The sequence below is a fragment of the Talpa europaea genome (genome assembly GCF_964194135.1).
Source record: "Talpa europaea genome assembly, chromosome: X".
Classification (NCBI taxonomy): domain Eukaryota; kingdom Metazoa; phylum Chordata; class Mammalia; order Eulipotyphla; family Talpidae; genus Talpa; species Talpa europaea.
The window spans coordinates 30,277,649-30,292,296 of record NC_140081.1 but is presented as its reverse complement, the minus strand read 5'-3'; positions in this window follow the sequence as shown (position 1 = coordinate 30,292,296).

Here is a 14,648-nt window from a genome sequence, read left to right as displayed (position 1 = left end):
AGATGGTAACAGTTTGAGTTCTGAAAGGGCTGGAGACTAAGTTTAGCTATGCTGAAGGTGAGCAATGTCTATATGATAGCCCTAATAAAAATTCTGGACATAAAGGCTCAGGGTAGCTTCCCTGCCACTTGGGTTGACAACATTCTCCTACTACATTTCATTGCTGGGAGAAGTGATTTCTGTCTACACACTCCATCTGGAGAGAACACATGGAAGCTCATGCCTGTTTTCTCCTGGACCCTGCTCTATGTGCCTCTTCTCTGCACTGGCTTGGAGCTGTGTCCTTTCACTGTGATGCCCTGTGACCGACCTTTCTTTCTTTTTAATATTTTATTTTATATAATTCTTACATCATTTTTCATCTTTGCACAATGTATGCATTTTCATTTTAGTTATATTCCCCATACAATTGCACCCCTCTTATTTTGACCCTAGACCTTCCTCTCCCTGCCCCTCCCCCCACATAGTGTGTCTCTGATTTATAGTTGCTTGTTGATTTTGATTTTTACTTTATTATAATTAGTCTTTTAACTGGCCCCTTATTTAGTTTTCTAAATTCCTGCTATGAGTGAGACCATCCGGTATTTTTCTCTGAACTTTGATATAATGAACTTTCTGCTTTGGTCATGCATGGGTAAGGCCAGAGCAACAATGGGAAGGACATAGCCTGTACTGCAGGAGAAAAATATGGTGTGTGGCCCTGCCTGTTGCCAGGGATGAGCCCCTGAGCAGTGGGGCTTCTGGCAGAAACTAAGGGAATTTTCTCAGGAGGCTCCATGCTATGTTTGGGAAACAACGTTTCTTAGGGGCCAAGTTACAAGAGGCAAATTCCCATACCGAGTCAAGAAAGGGACCTTTCTTCTCATTCATGCCTAGAACACAGTGTGCATAGCAGAGTAAAAACTTAAAATAGACCAGTTCTGTTCAGATACCACATGATTCACAGTTGAAACAAAACCCTCTTCCCTGGTATAGAAAAGTTTGTTCTGGAGAGTACTGAAGGTGGAGAAAGCGCTGGGGAGGCCTGGTCTTAGCTTTACAGGACTGGGGACTCCAAAACCAAGACTAAGGTGGAAGAAGATTTTGTGAACAGATATAAAACTCTTACAGGAATTCTTAGAAATAAATGGGAAGGCTTTGGGGAGACAGGTGTCCTGGTGCAGATGAGGGGAACAAACCACTATTGATATTTATGCATAAAGAATTGAGCAGCTTGTGGAAATTCAGGTTGCTCACGCCTCCTCCAATAACCTCCTCCATGAAAGGCTGCTGATGTTTCTGGCTCCCCTAACACTGTGTCACCAATTCTAAGCATCGTCTCTCCTTCATTGATTGTGATAACCCCATGTGTGAGTGAGGAAACTAAGGTTTAAAGAAGGTAACTAGTTTGCCAACTGTACATACTAGTAAGTGGCAGACTGGTATTTGAGTCCTATATGTCAGTACCCATGAATTTTTTTTTTATTTTTTAAAAATTTATTTATTTATGCATACAAGAACTGAGGTACAGGCCAGAGGTGTGTGTGGGGGGAGAGGATTCACCAGTGACAGATTGGGGAACAGAACAGGCAGACTGACTTTGAAATACACTGCTGAGGGGAGCAGCGGGCAAGACAGGAGAGGTCTTCTGCACCATGTGGGTAGCTCCCTGGCTGGGGATCGAACTTGTGCTGTAGAGGCTGTGGATAGCTTCACAGTGCTGTGCTTAACTCCTTGCACCACCAGGGAGGCCCTCAGTACCCATGAATTTTTACACTATGTGCTTATTTACATGTTTTATGTTAGCTGTTGACAAATATATGTGCGTGTGTGGTGTGCACATATAAACAGTTTGAGCCCAGAAATAGATGTCAAGTTAATAATCTTGAGAAGTTGAAATTATAACCAGTTATTAAGAGTTATATGAGATGCTTAAGTTATGCAAGTGATTTTTTTTTTTTTGTGGGACCCTCGCCTGTGGCCGGGGATCACTCAGCCTCACAACCCAGCGCTCAACCGCTGCGCCACCAGAGGAGGCCCAAGTGATTTTTTTTTTTGTGATTAAATTTTATTTTCTTTCACTGTTGTTTATTTTTGTACAATATTTGATTTCTCCCCTCAGGTGTAGTCCCCATACATCTCCTGCCACCACATCATGTGAACTGTCACCACAGTCCCCTTGCGCTCTTTCTGTTATAGGACAGGGAGAGGGGCAGCCCAAACCCCGCAAACCTGTCTATTCTAAGTGGGTTCTGCCATCCGCCGCATCAACACAAAACATAGGAGACTTTAATGGGAAGGAACTTTAATAAAACTAGGAAACAATACAGGTAAGGCAAAGAATCTAGTTTCTAAGTGAAGCACCAAAAGTTACCCATCCCCTCGAGGGTAAAAGTCCATCCAAATGGGATTGGCCCAGAACAAGGCCCCAAAGCCTGCTACAAGTCTAAAACATCTTCCAGTGGGGACCCACAGAAAAGGGTCACAAACAACCAGACAAGCCCGGAAGGAAAAGAGCAAAATCAACATCAAGATAAAAGCTGCCATTGTCACCTCCCCACGGGTCTCACCCACATCTGTGTCACCCAGTCCACGACCAAAAGACAAGTGCAGTTTCTTCACGTGTCTCTAGGCTCCATGCGCCTCTTCCAGGTCTCCTAGCTCCATCCAGCTTCCTTCCTCAGTCTCTTCTGCAGCTTCTCCTCTTCCTGCTCAGATCCACCCTCCCTTGGGTGGGGCAGGGAACCTCCCCCTTTCCTGGGACCACCCTGTTACATTTCCTCCCCAGTCTTGACTCCTCTCCCTTCCCTCCCCTGCTGGGTGCCTCAGATCTATAGTGTGCCTGCAAGTTTTGTCTCTTTTTTTGGACCCTTTGTTTGGTTTCCCTATATTTCTCCTATTAAGTGAAAACATCCAATATTTTTCTTTTTTCTTTTGACTTATTTCACTGAGCATAATCCCTTCCAACTCTGTCTACGTTGCTGTGAATGACTTGACTTTTTTTTGATTGCTCAGTGATATTCCATTGTGTATATGTACAACCTCTTGATCCAGTCATCTGTTTTGGGGCATTTAGGTTGTTTCCATATCTTGGCTATTGTAAATAGTGCTGCAATAAGCATAGGAGTGCAGGTTTCCTTTTGAATTAAGGAACCTCCACACAGCATTCCACAGTGGCTGGACCAGTTTACATTCACACCAGCAGTATAAGAGGGCTCCTTCTTCATGCAAGACGTTCTTTGAGCAACAGCCCCAGCAGAATTTAAGACAGAGGGATAGAGAACTAAGGATGAAGGGGGTAAAATGCCATAATTATTCACTGACCTGAAAACAATGAGAAATGAAAGGATGGCACACTATTGCCTTCTCCCAAGGTGAATAATACTTATTTGCTTTAAAATGACATAGTTTTGGGCCTCCCCGGTGGCGCAGCGGTTGAGCGCTGGGTTGCGAAGCTGCCCGCAGCCTCTGAGGCGCCGGTTCGATCCCCGGCTGCTCCCCGGCCACCGGAGGAGGGTCCCACATGGTGCGCAGACCTCTCCTGCCGCCCGCTGTTCCCCTCAGCAGTGTACTTCGGTCCTTCTGCCTGCTCTGCTCCCTGCTCTGGCTCTGGTGAATTCTCTCACCCTCCTGCACTTCTGACTGTACCCAGTGCATGTATAAACAAAACAAACGAATAAATAAATAAAAACACATGCCTCTTTATTAAAAAAAAATGTTTACAAAAAAAAAATGACATAGTTTTTTTACAGAGTGAATGAAATCTGAGTCCATAAACCACAGGATTTTTTTTTTTTTCCCTGTGGATATAGTGATTTTTTTCAGGGCCAAATAGTCCCTTTCTAAAATGGATACCCAAACCATTAGGAAAATTAATAGAAGCCAAGTGCTAATCTCGGGGTTTCAGTCTTGTGCTAAAAGCTCTAGCAGTGTCTTTCTGATTGCTGTTATTCTGATGCGGAAAAATCGACTTTATTTTAGTGGTTGAGGCCATCCATTAGTCCATGATCTCCTTGAGAAGAGGAGGGAAGGAAGAGAGAAATGGTGCTTAGGGCGTGGGAGTAAAGCAATGGGGACTCTCAAGCATCTGGAGTGAGAGAAAGCTAAGTGTAGCCAAGTAAGACATTTAAAGAAAGTATTGGGATCCTATATTCTTCTAGGTTTTGGCAAGAAATTTGTCAAGGATATTTAAATAAATGACCGAATACACGGAGAAAATATAAACCTGAGTCTCCATTCATAATGCCAGCATGTCTTCAAGGAATGGAAACTAATTTTAATATTGCCTAAATTATCCATCTTTAATTAGATTAAAGATCACATTTACTAATCACTCATTATATGGCAGGTAGTACACTTTATTAAATATTATCTCAAGGGCACCCTGAAGAAGACTATTTTTAGAGGTGGATCCTGGGGCTTACAGAGAGAAATTCCACTCCTGAGGTTCTGCAACTTCTAAGTGATAGAGCGGGAATGTGAACTCGGACTTCAGAAAACTTGAGAACTTGTTTTTCAAGATGGGTATGTTATAGTGCTTCCCTATAATGCTAAAATAAGAGTGCAGTCATGGTCATGGGATTTGCATTTGAAGTGTAGGTTTGCATAAATTATTTTTGCACTATCTGTTCCTTCTTAGCACTCATCACCCTGCACGTAAATTTCTGAAATATTTATTCAATGCATACCTTCCTGCTGGGCTTTAAACTCACTGATGCCGGGGCTGTGTCTGTTTTGTCTGTCTCTGTGTTCCTAGTACCAGCAGAGGTTACTGTACAGAGTGGGCTCTGAGAAATTTTTGTTGATTGAACAAATTATCCTTTTCCCTATTTCTCTCTGTTAACAGGAAAAAAAAAACCCCAAGCCCGAGAGTTGCTGAGGAATGCAACACATTTTAATTGATTGGCTTCTAAAACAATGGTGCCCTGTCCTGATGGCTCTTAACACATATAATGTCTAATCTTTCAGGCTGCAGTATTTGTTAGCTGTCTTATTTTAGGCAGAATATCAATGCTGAGGTGAGAATTATGTTTTTATATTCATAGGTTCAGAAATGTACCTTTTGAAGCATTCATGGGGTGGTATTTTAAATGCACTTTAAAAAGGCTGCACTCAAAGGAAGTAATGTGTTTCTTTTAGCTGACAAACTTTACCCAGGTGTGGCTGAGACTTGACGAATTTCCCTTCCAGGAATGCATGCATATCCTAGGGTGCTCTACTTGGGGGTGCCTTTGTATCATCCTTCCCTTCCTTTGGAATCTTAGGAACCTTGGGATCATTCTATACTCTTCAGTTGTGTTAACCTATAAAATGTTTTGCTGATATTCATACAAGATGAGTTTTATACTGTCTGATACAGTATATGGTAGGAACTCAGCAAATGAGTTGGCTGCCTCAGCAGGTTGGCTGCCTAACTGAATGAATGAATGCTTGAAGGTATGATTTGAATCAAATTGGTATGATTCAAAGGGACATTTGCCTGCAAATGATTAAAACTCCCACATGCATCCATTTTTGGGCTAAAGCTTAGGAAGGCAGTTAGAATGCAAATATACTGAATGAATTCCTAGCCCACTACCTTGAATTAGTATTCCAGAATTCGAGCTCTCCAAGCTTTAGATGAAAAGAAAGATTCAAGAAAATGGGACACAAGACAGGTCCATTTCATTGATGATTAGGGAATGTGTTGAGGTTTAGAGAGACTATGCACAATGTAGAAAATCAACAAGAGGAGCTGCTATAATGAGGTTGTATTGAGACAGGATAGGGGAAGATGAAGGCACCAAAAGTCATATTCTGACTTCCCATTCACCACCTAGGTATGCTCAGAGTGCCTCGTGTGGCTAGCAGAGCAGAATTCCTGCTCAAAGGGATAGACTACAGTGCATGACTTTGGAGCAAGTATTTTTCACTTGGTAAGTGTGTCATATATGTTTCTGGTAAATGTGGGGTTGAATGCTTGACAAATTCAGCTCTCCTGGTCCCTTCCCCGCCCAGAGTGAACTGAACATTTGCTGAGTTAGCCAGCCTCACAGTGGACCTCAATAATTCTTGCTATTCAAGTCCTTGTTTAGACCCCTCCTATACTGAATAAGACATTGCAAAATGCTGGTGTGTGACCTCTGAGGTTAGATCATAGAAGATGACACAGCTGTCACTTTGGTCTCTTAGACAGCTTGCTTTGGAGGATGTGAACAGCCATGTCATAAGGGCACACATGCAGTTCTGTCTTGAGGGACAGCGCCAGGAAAAAAAACAGTGATCTCAGGCCCTCCCCGGTGGTACAGCGGTTGAGCGCTAGGTTGCGAAGCTGCCCGCATCCTCCACAGCACCGGTTCGATCCCTGGCTGCCGGGCGAGGGTCCCACATGGCGCACAAACCTCTCCTGTGGCCCGGTGCTCCCCTCAGCAGTGTATTTTGTCAGTCTGCCTGTTCTGCTCCCCGTTCTGGCTCTGGTGAATTCTCTCACCCTCCCCCGCTTCTGACTGTACTAGTGCTTGTATAAATAAATAAATAAATCTTAAAAACAAACAAACAAACAAACAAACAAACAAAAAACCCAATGATCTCAGATTCCCTGAGGGGCAAGAAAAAGAGATATTCTTCAGTGACTTGATCACTTGATCTTCATGTCCTTGATCAGGTGACTCAGATTAGTGACAGGAATCCACTCCTTGTCCTTGGCTTTCCCTATACAAGCTTCATGGCCTCCTTTCTGGTCCCAAGCCCTGTGTGTGGCCTCAGGTCTAGAGGCCACCACTGAAGCCTCCACAGAAGCTGCTACAATCTCTCATTCTAGGACCCCTCAGGCTGCTAGTACCTCCATTTGGAGAAGTCAAATTTCTTTTAAAAAATAATTGTGGATTATCTGGGTGTTTGTTTTTCATATTAATTTTAGGATAATATCAATTTGAGACAGCGAAAGAGAGAAAAGGAGAAGAGAGAGGAGAGAAAGGGGAGGGCGGGCAGGAGGGAAGGGAGAGGGAGAGAGAATGAGAGAGAGATACTGTTAGGGGGAAAGGATGTCCTAAAGCTAACCCCATACAGGCTTTGTGGACTCCACCCCCACTCCAGATCAAAGCCATCAGGACATTGGGAGAGACAAATCCCATCACCACCAAAGGGAAGGTGGCTGGAACCTAAGGGTGGGGTTAAGCAGCCAGGTTGGGTATAAAAACCAGACACGTGGGCCTTGGGCTCTCTCGCTCTGTCGCTCGCCTCCTGGCTTCACGGCTCCTGGCTTGCGGCCAGCTCTCAGAGCGCCATTTGGGATTCCAGATCGGTGGATAGGGTAGGACGCATTTAAAACTTTGTCTCCCATTTTTCTCCCTGAGCTGTACATTTCCTCATTTGCCCTTCCCTTGTGAATAAACCTTTTATTAACCTTTCGTGTGTGCCTGCAGTAGAGTATTGATAAGTCCTTTGAAGTGCGTGGGTGAGGACCCACAGTCAGGCACCCTGTTTTGTATCAGGGCTGCCCTATAACAATACCACTGTAGGTATTTTGATGGGGATTACATTGACTCTATTGATCTGCTGGAAGAATTGCCATTTTTACAGTATAGAGTATTCCAGTCCATGAACGTAAACTATCTCTCCATTTATTTAGATTTTGTTTAATTTCCCTCAACAATGTTTTGTAACTTTTATTTTATTTTATTTTAAAGATTTGTTTATGTATGCATGCAAGAACTGGGGTGTAGGCCAGAGGTGCAGGGGTAGGGGACAGGATTCACCAGAGACAGAGTGGGGAGCAGAACAGGCAGATCTACTGAAATACACTGCTGTGGGAGCAGCTGGCAAGACAGGAGAGGTCTGCTGTACCATGTGGGTCACCACCCTGGCTGGCCGGGGATTGAACTCATGCTGCAGTGATTGAACTCATGCTGCAGTGGCTGCGAATAGCTTCACAGTGCTGAGACTTAACCCCTTGTTAAGTCAGGCCACAGGGTGGCCCCATTGTTTTGTAACTTTTAGTGTACCCATCTTGCAATTCTTTTGTTAAATACATTTCAGACTTTTTTATTCTTTTGATGATATTGTAAAAGTTGTTTTCTTAAGTTTATCTTTGGATTATTTGTTCCTCATATACATTATTGATTTTCATATATTGATATATTGTGCAACCTTGCTGAGCTTGTTTATTAGTTCAAATAGTGTTTTATGAGTTCCTTAGGATTTTATATACAGAGAATTATGTCACCTGTGGTTTTACTTCTTCCTTTCCAAGGTAAATGCTTTCTACTTTTATTTCTTACAAATTTGTACAGTCTAGACCTCAAGTGACATGTTGAATAGAAATGGTGAGATGGACATCCTTTCTTTGTTCTTAATCTTTTTTTTTTTTAAGATTTATTTATTTATTTATGCACAGAAGAATTGGGGTACAGGCCAGAGGTATGGGGGGGTGAGAGGATTCACCAGAGACATAGTGGGGAGCAGAACAGGCAGATCCACTGAAATACACTGCTGAGGGGAGCAGTGGGTGAATCAGGAGAGGTCTGCTGCGCCATGTGGGTAGGTCCCTGGTTGGGGATCAAACTTGTGCTGCAATGGCTCCTGCGAGATTCCTAGGTTGTGTCTTAAACGCTTGTGCCACCAGGGAAGCCTCTTTGTTCTTGATCTTAAGGGGAAAACAGTTAGTTTTTCATCATGAAATATGATCGTTGTAGGTTTTTCATAGATGCCCTTTCTCAGGTTGATGAGACTTCCTTATATTTCAAGTTGAGAGTTTTTTATCATGAACGGATTTTGTTAGATGCCTGTTTTATATCAGTTGGGAAGACCATGCAGTATTTGCTCTTCATTCTCTGAGTATGGGTATATGAATTAATTGGTTTTCAGCTTTAGGCCAACCTTGCATTCCTAGAATAATCCAACTTGGTTGGGGTATACAATCCTTTTTATGTCTAACTAGGTTTGGTTTGCTAATATTTTCCTGAGGACTATTCATGAAGGATGTTGGTCTGTATTCATGAAGGCTGTTGGTTCTGTAATTTTATTTTTGTGTGATGTCTGTGGTATCATAGAAACACTGTTCCATAGAGTGAGCGGGGAATTATTCCCTCCTCTTTTATTTTCTGAAAGAGTTCTTATAGAATTGACATCATTTCACCTTTAAATGTTTGATAGAAATTACCAGTGAATCCATCTGATTTTCGGTTTTACTTTCTGGGAAGGTTTTAAATTACTAGTTTCACTTCTTTACTTGTTAAAAGTCTATTCAGATATTCTTTGCTTTGTGATCAGTTTTGTGTCTCTCTAGGTAGTTGTAGACTTCATCTAAACAGTCTAATTTGTTGTCATAAAGTCGTTCATGGTATTCTTTTGAAATTCTCTGAGTTTTATACAATTGATAGTAATGGCTCCCCTTTATCCTGATTTGGGTGATCTGTGTTTCTCTTTTTTTTCCTTAATCCATTCTGAAGTTTGTCAGATATCTTATTTTTTTTTTAAGATTTATTTTTATTTATTTATTTATTTTATTTATTTATACAAGCACTGGGTACAGTCAGAAGTGCGGGAGGGTGAGAGAATTCACCAGAGCCAGAGCAGGGAGCAGAGCAGGCAGAAGGACCGAAGTACACTGCTGAGGGGAGCAGCGGGCGGCAGAAGAGGTCTGTGCGCCATGTGGGACTCTCCTCTGGTGGCCCGGGAGCAGCCGGGGATTGAACCAGCGCTGCAGAGGCCGCGGGCAGCTTCGCAACCCAGCGCTCAACCGCTGCGCCACTGGGAAGGCCCTGTCAGATATCTTTTATAAGAATTAACTTCGGCTTAATTGTTTTTCTTTAATTTTTTTGTTTCATTGATTTCCAGTTTGATTTTTTTGTTTTCTTCTTTCTGCTTTCTTGTATTTTATTTGCACTTTGCTTTTGGTGTTTTAAGGTGGAAACTTACTATATTGATTTGGGATCTTTCTTTACCACCACAGCTTGTTTATGGATATAAATTCTTCTTTTAGCACTACTTTATTGCATGCCATACATTTTGATATGATAAAATTTCATTTTTGTTTAACTAAAGCATACTTTCCCTTGTAATTTCTTCTTTGAGCCATGGATAATTTAGAAAGGTGATATTTAATTATCAAATCTTTGTGGATTTCACATATTTCTGGTTTTTATTTCTAATTTAATCTCATTATGTTTCAGAGAATAATTTACCTTATTTTAGTCATTTTTAATTTATTGGTGTTACATTTTTGGCTTAGTTTATCCTGCAGAAAATTCTATGTATACCTGAAAAGAATTTGTACCAGATAATTTTTTTGTGGAGTGTTCTATCTATGTCAGGTCAAGTTGTTTGATACTGCTGCATATATAAGGTACAGTGAGTCTTATATATCCTTGTGTATTTCTGTAGTTCTATTAATTTTGGTGAACCAAATAATGAAGTCTCCAAGTTTATTATTGAATTGTATATTTCTCCATTTTCTTTCATTTATGTTGTAGCCATAATTATGATTCACCAAACATGACCAAGTCTTAGTTCCCAAAATCTATGAATATGTTAGGTTGAATGGGGAAAAAAGATTTAAGTTTGCTGATGGAATTAAGATTGCTAATCAGTCTACCTTTAGAATATCTGAAATAGCTCTTAGTCTAAAATGAATCATTATCCCTTCCTGCCAACAAAACCATATAACCAACACCAAATTAGAAAGCCACGAGCTGTCTTTAGAGAGTAAGTAACTATAGAGTAACTAAATAAACATTTCATTATGTCAAGCAGTAAGAGACGTGGGTTCTTCTGTAGCCTTTTGTGTGACATTGAGTAAAGTATCTCATTTTTCTGAACTTCATTTTTATATCTTTAAAATATTTTATGAGCATTGCAGGATAATATGCATTAAATACTTTAGCTTCTCAAATAGATGTTAAGAAATGGAGAGAAAATAAGACTCATTTTATGCAATTAGAAAGGTGGTATGTTTGCAAACATTCACTGCCTGGGCACTGGGAGGCAGCAACTCTTTTTCAGAAAAATGCCAAGGGTAGAACAAGAGAAAAGTCTGAGATTGCTTTCTATCTCACAACACATGACATTTAAGACCAATCCTGCTTTTCCATCACATCCTGTACATTTGGCTCCAAGGGAGAAGTGCCTCACTCGGCTTCTGAAAATCTTTTTGCTGCCATGGTGAAGCAGAAACTCCTCCTTCCACCCCCATATCTTTATCATTTGACTTGGAAAATTTTAGATGATAATTTCTCAGCATTGCTTCTGTGACTTTAATACTGAGAGTTAGTCCCTTAGAGAATCCAGCTTCCACCTCCTTTGCTGAAACCTCTCTGCGTGTTCTTAATTTGGGCTTGACTCTGTCAGCCTGTTCTCTAGCACCTTCCCCACCTCACTCTACCCCTGCTAACACACATCCACTCACACAATTTACACCCACACAATGACTCCAACATAAAGTGTAGGCTTGTAAAGCAGCAGACTTTTTGAAAACCACAAATGCAGTTATCAAGGCAATCTCCAGTTACATAAATTGCAGGGCCCAGTGCAAAGGAAAAATGTGCCCTCCCCCCCTTGTTCAAAAAGCAGGAACAAAGTGCCATTAGAGGTACTTAAATAAAATACTTTGTTTTTCTTCCATGGTCTCTATCTCAACTCACCACTTTATTTTTTATTTCCTATTTAGTGTGGTTCTAAATAAAGAAAAATGAAAAATTTGAATTACTAGCATGAATTTTACCACTCATTTTTATATTGTCCAATGCTACTCTTTTTTTTTTTAAGAGGCATGTATTTTTATTTACTTATTTGTTTGTTTTTTGTTTATTTGTTTGTTTATACAAGCACTGGGTACAGTCAGAAGCGCGGGAGGGTGAGAGAATTCACCAGAGCCAGAGCGGGGAGCAGAGCAGGCAGAAGGACCGAAGTACACTGCTGAGGGGAGCAGCGGGCGGCAGGAGAGGTCTGCGCGCCATGTGGGACCCTCCTCTGGTGGCCAGGGAGCAGCAGGGGATTGAACCGGCACTGCAGAGGCCGCGGGTAGCTTCGCAATCTAGCGCTCAACCGCTGCGCCACCGGGGAGGCCCTCCAATGCTACTCTTAAGTACAAATTGAAAAGTTAAATTTGTATGTAGAATCAATCAAATCACACAATTATTTGTAACTCATATGTGCGTATATGTATTTCATTCTTGCCACAACGGTGGAAACACACAAAATGAACTGAAATCTTTTTTTACATAAATTTTTATTGATAGGTTTATAGGATTATGTAAGCTTCAGATATGTAGCATTATAATTTGATATAATATTGTGTAATATATATGACATATATAATTAAAATTTGATATAATATAGTGTAATATAAGACATCTATACACATATATAACATATTGTACTATATTATATATATTACACTATATTGAATATATTGAATTCAATATATTGGAATTTTGTTGAATAATAATAATTGAATAATAATCCAATATCCTATATAGTGTAATATATATTCTACATCACAAGCACTACCAAAATCTAGTTTCTGTTCATCACCACAGATTTGATCCTCTATGCCAGTTTCACTGGAACTCCTCAAGTCCCTGAAACCAAATTTTTTTTATAAAGATTTATTTATTTATACAAGCACTGGGTACAGTCAGAAGCACGGGAGGGTGAGAGAATTCACCAGAGCCAGAGCAGGGAGCAGAGCAGGCAGAAGGACCGAAGTACACTGCTGAGGGGAGCAGCGGGCGGCAGGAGAGGTCTGTGCGCCATGTGGGACCCTCACCCAGTGCCCGGGGATCGAACTGGCGCTGCAGAGGCTGCGGGCAGCTTCACAACCCAGCGCTCAACCACTGCGTCACTGGGGAGGTCGTGAAACCAAATTTTTTAAAAAGATTTATTTATTTATGCATAAAAGAGGTGGGGTACAGGCCAGAGGTGTGGGGGGTGAGAGGATTCACCAGAGACAGAGTGGGGAACAGACCAGGCAGACTGACTGAAATACACTGCTGAGGGGAGCAGAGGGCGAGACAGGAGAGGTCTGCTGAGCCATATGGGTTTCTCCCTAGCCGGCTGGGGATCGAATTTGTGGGGCAGAGGCTGCAGACTGCTTCATAGTGCTGTGCTTAACCCCTTGTGTCACCAGGGAGGCCCTGAAACCAAATATTTTTATTTCACTTCTCCACATACTTGCATTCTACTGACACTCTACATTTGGCTTACTGATGAGTAAGGAAAAACTGAAAGGAACTATGGACTGTCTTATCTTTCCTTTTTTTCTGTGTCATCATCACTTTTCAGAGTATGTAGTTGGCTCATGCAGGTAAGTATTAAGAGTAAGAAAGGACATAATAGGATTATACTGTTATCTTAGTAAGTTCTAGTTCAAATGGTAAACATAGTTTCTGGGGCTTGTCGATCATATACATAACACACTTACCTTGTACTCACTTTCATTTATTTATTTATTTTTTAAAGATTTATTTATTTATGCATACAAGAGCTGGGGAACAGGCCAGAGGTGTGGGGGCGGGTGAGAGGATCCACCAGAGACAGAGTGGGGAACAGAACAGGCAGATTGACTGAAATACACTGCTGGGGGAGCAGCGGACGAGACAGGAGAGGTCTGCTGCGCTATGTGAGTTTCTCCCTGGCTGACTGGGGCTAGAAGTAGTGCTGCAGAGGCTGTGGATTGCTTTGTAGTGAGGTGCTTAACCCCTTGCGCCACCAGGGAGTCCCTGTACTTACTTTTAGTATCAATGAGTGTGACAATCACAGCTACATTGGAATTTTGTCATAAGATGTCATAATGTTATGTGTGAATGGGGCATCAAGAGGCGGAGGACACACCTATTGCCCATATCTCATCTGCTCATGCTCATGATCCCCATTGTTTCATTGGATTTCCTTTACAAATCACAAGTTTGAAGAAAAAATTATTAAGAATTTCAAGACAGTGACTGCATGGCATTAAGCCAAGCACAAGACCCTTCTGAGTGTGGGGCCCTGTGCAATTGGACAGGTAGCACAAGCATGAGCTTGGCCCCAAAGCAGTCTTTTCCTTCAACTGGTTCCCTATTAGCAGGCATGTCAGTTTTGCTGCTTATTTCCTCCCTGAATGATTTTTTGAAGCAGTTTATAAATACACATTTGTATCCAACCCTGTCAGTTGGCATGCAAAGGCACAGGTGCTCAAGCAGGAGTGTTCTCCTCATTTGCCCCTCAAAAACTGCATCCGAGCTGAATGTTTTAGAGATTTCTGGAAAAGATAGCCTAGTACTTGTCAATCCCTTATTACCCCATGAAGTTACACTGATGGGTTCAAAGGTTGCGGAAAGCAGCCTGAGGGCTGTGGATATGATTTCACCCTGGGAAGACCACATGATTTCATACAATAGAGGTTGTAGCTGGCAAGCATTCCTGCCACATCTATTTTTTCTTATATTTTATTATTATTTATTATATAATAATAATAGCTTTTTAGAAGTATAATTCACCGACTACAAAATTCATCCTGTTAGAGCATACAATTTATTTATTTATTTATACAAGAACTGGGGTATAGGCCAGAGGTGTGGGGGAATGAGAGGATTCACCAGAGACAGAGTGGGGAGCAAAACAGGGAGACTTTCTAAAATTCACTGCTAAGGGGAGTAGTGGACGAGTCAGGAGAGGTCTGCTGCGCCATGTGGGTTGCTCCCTGGCCTGCC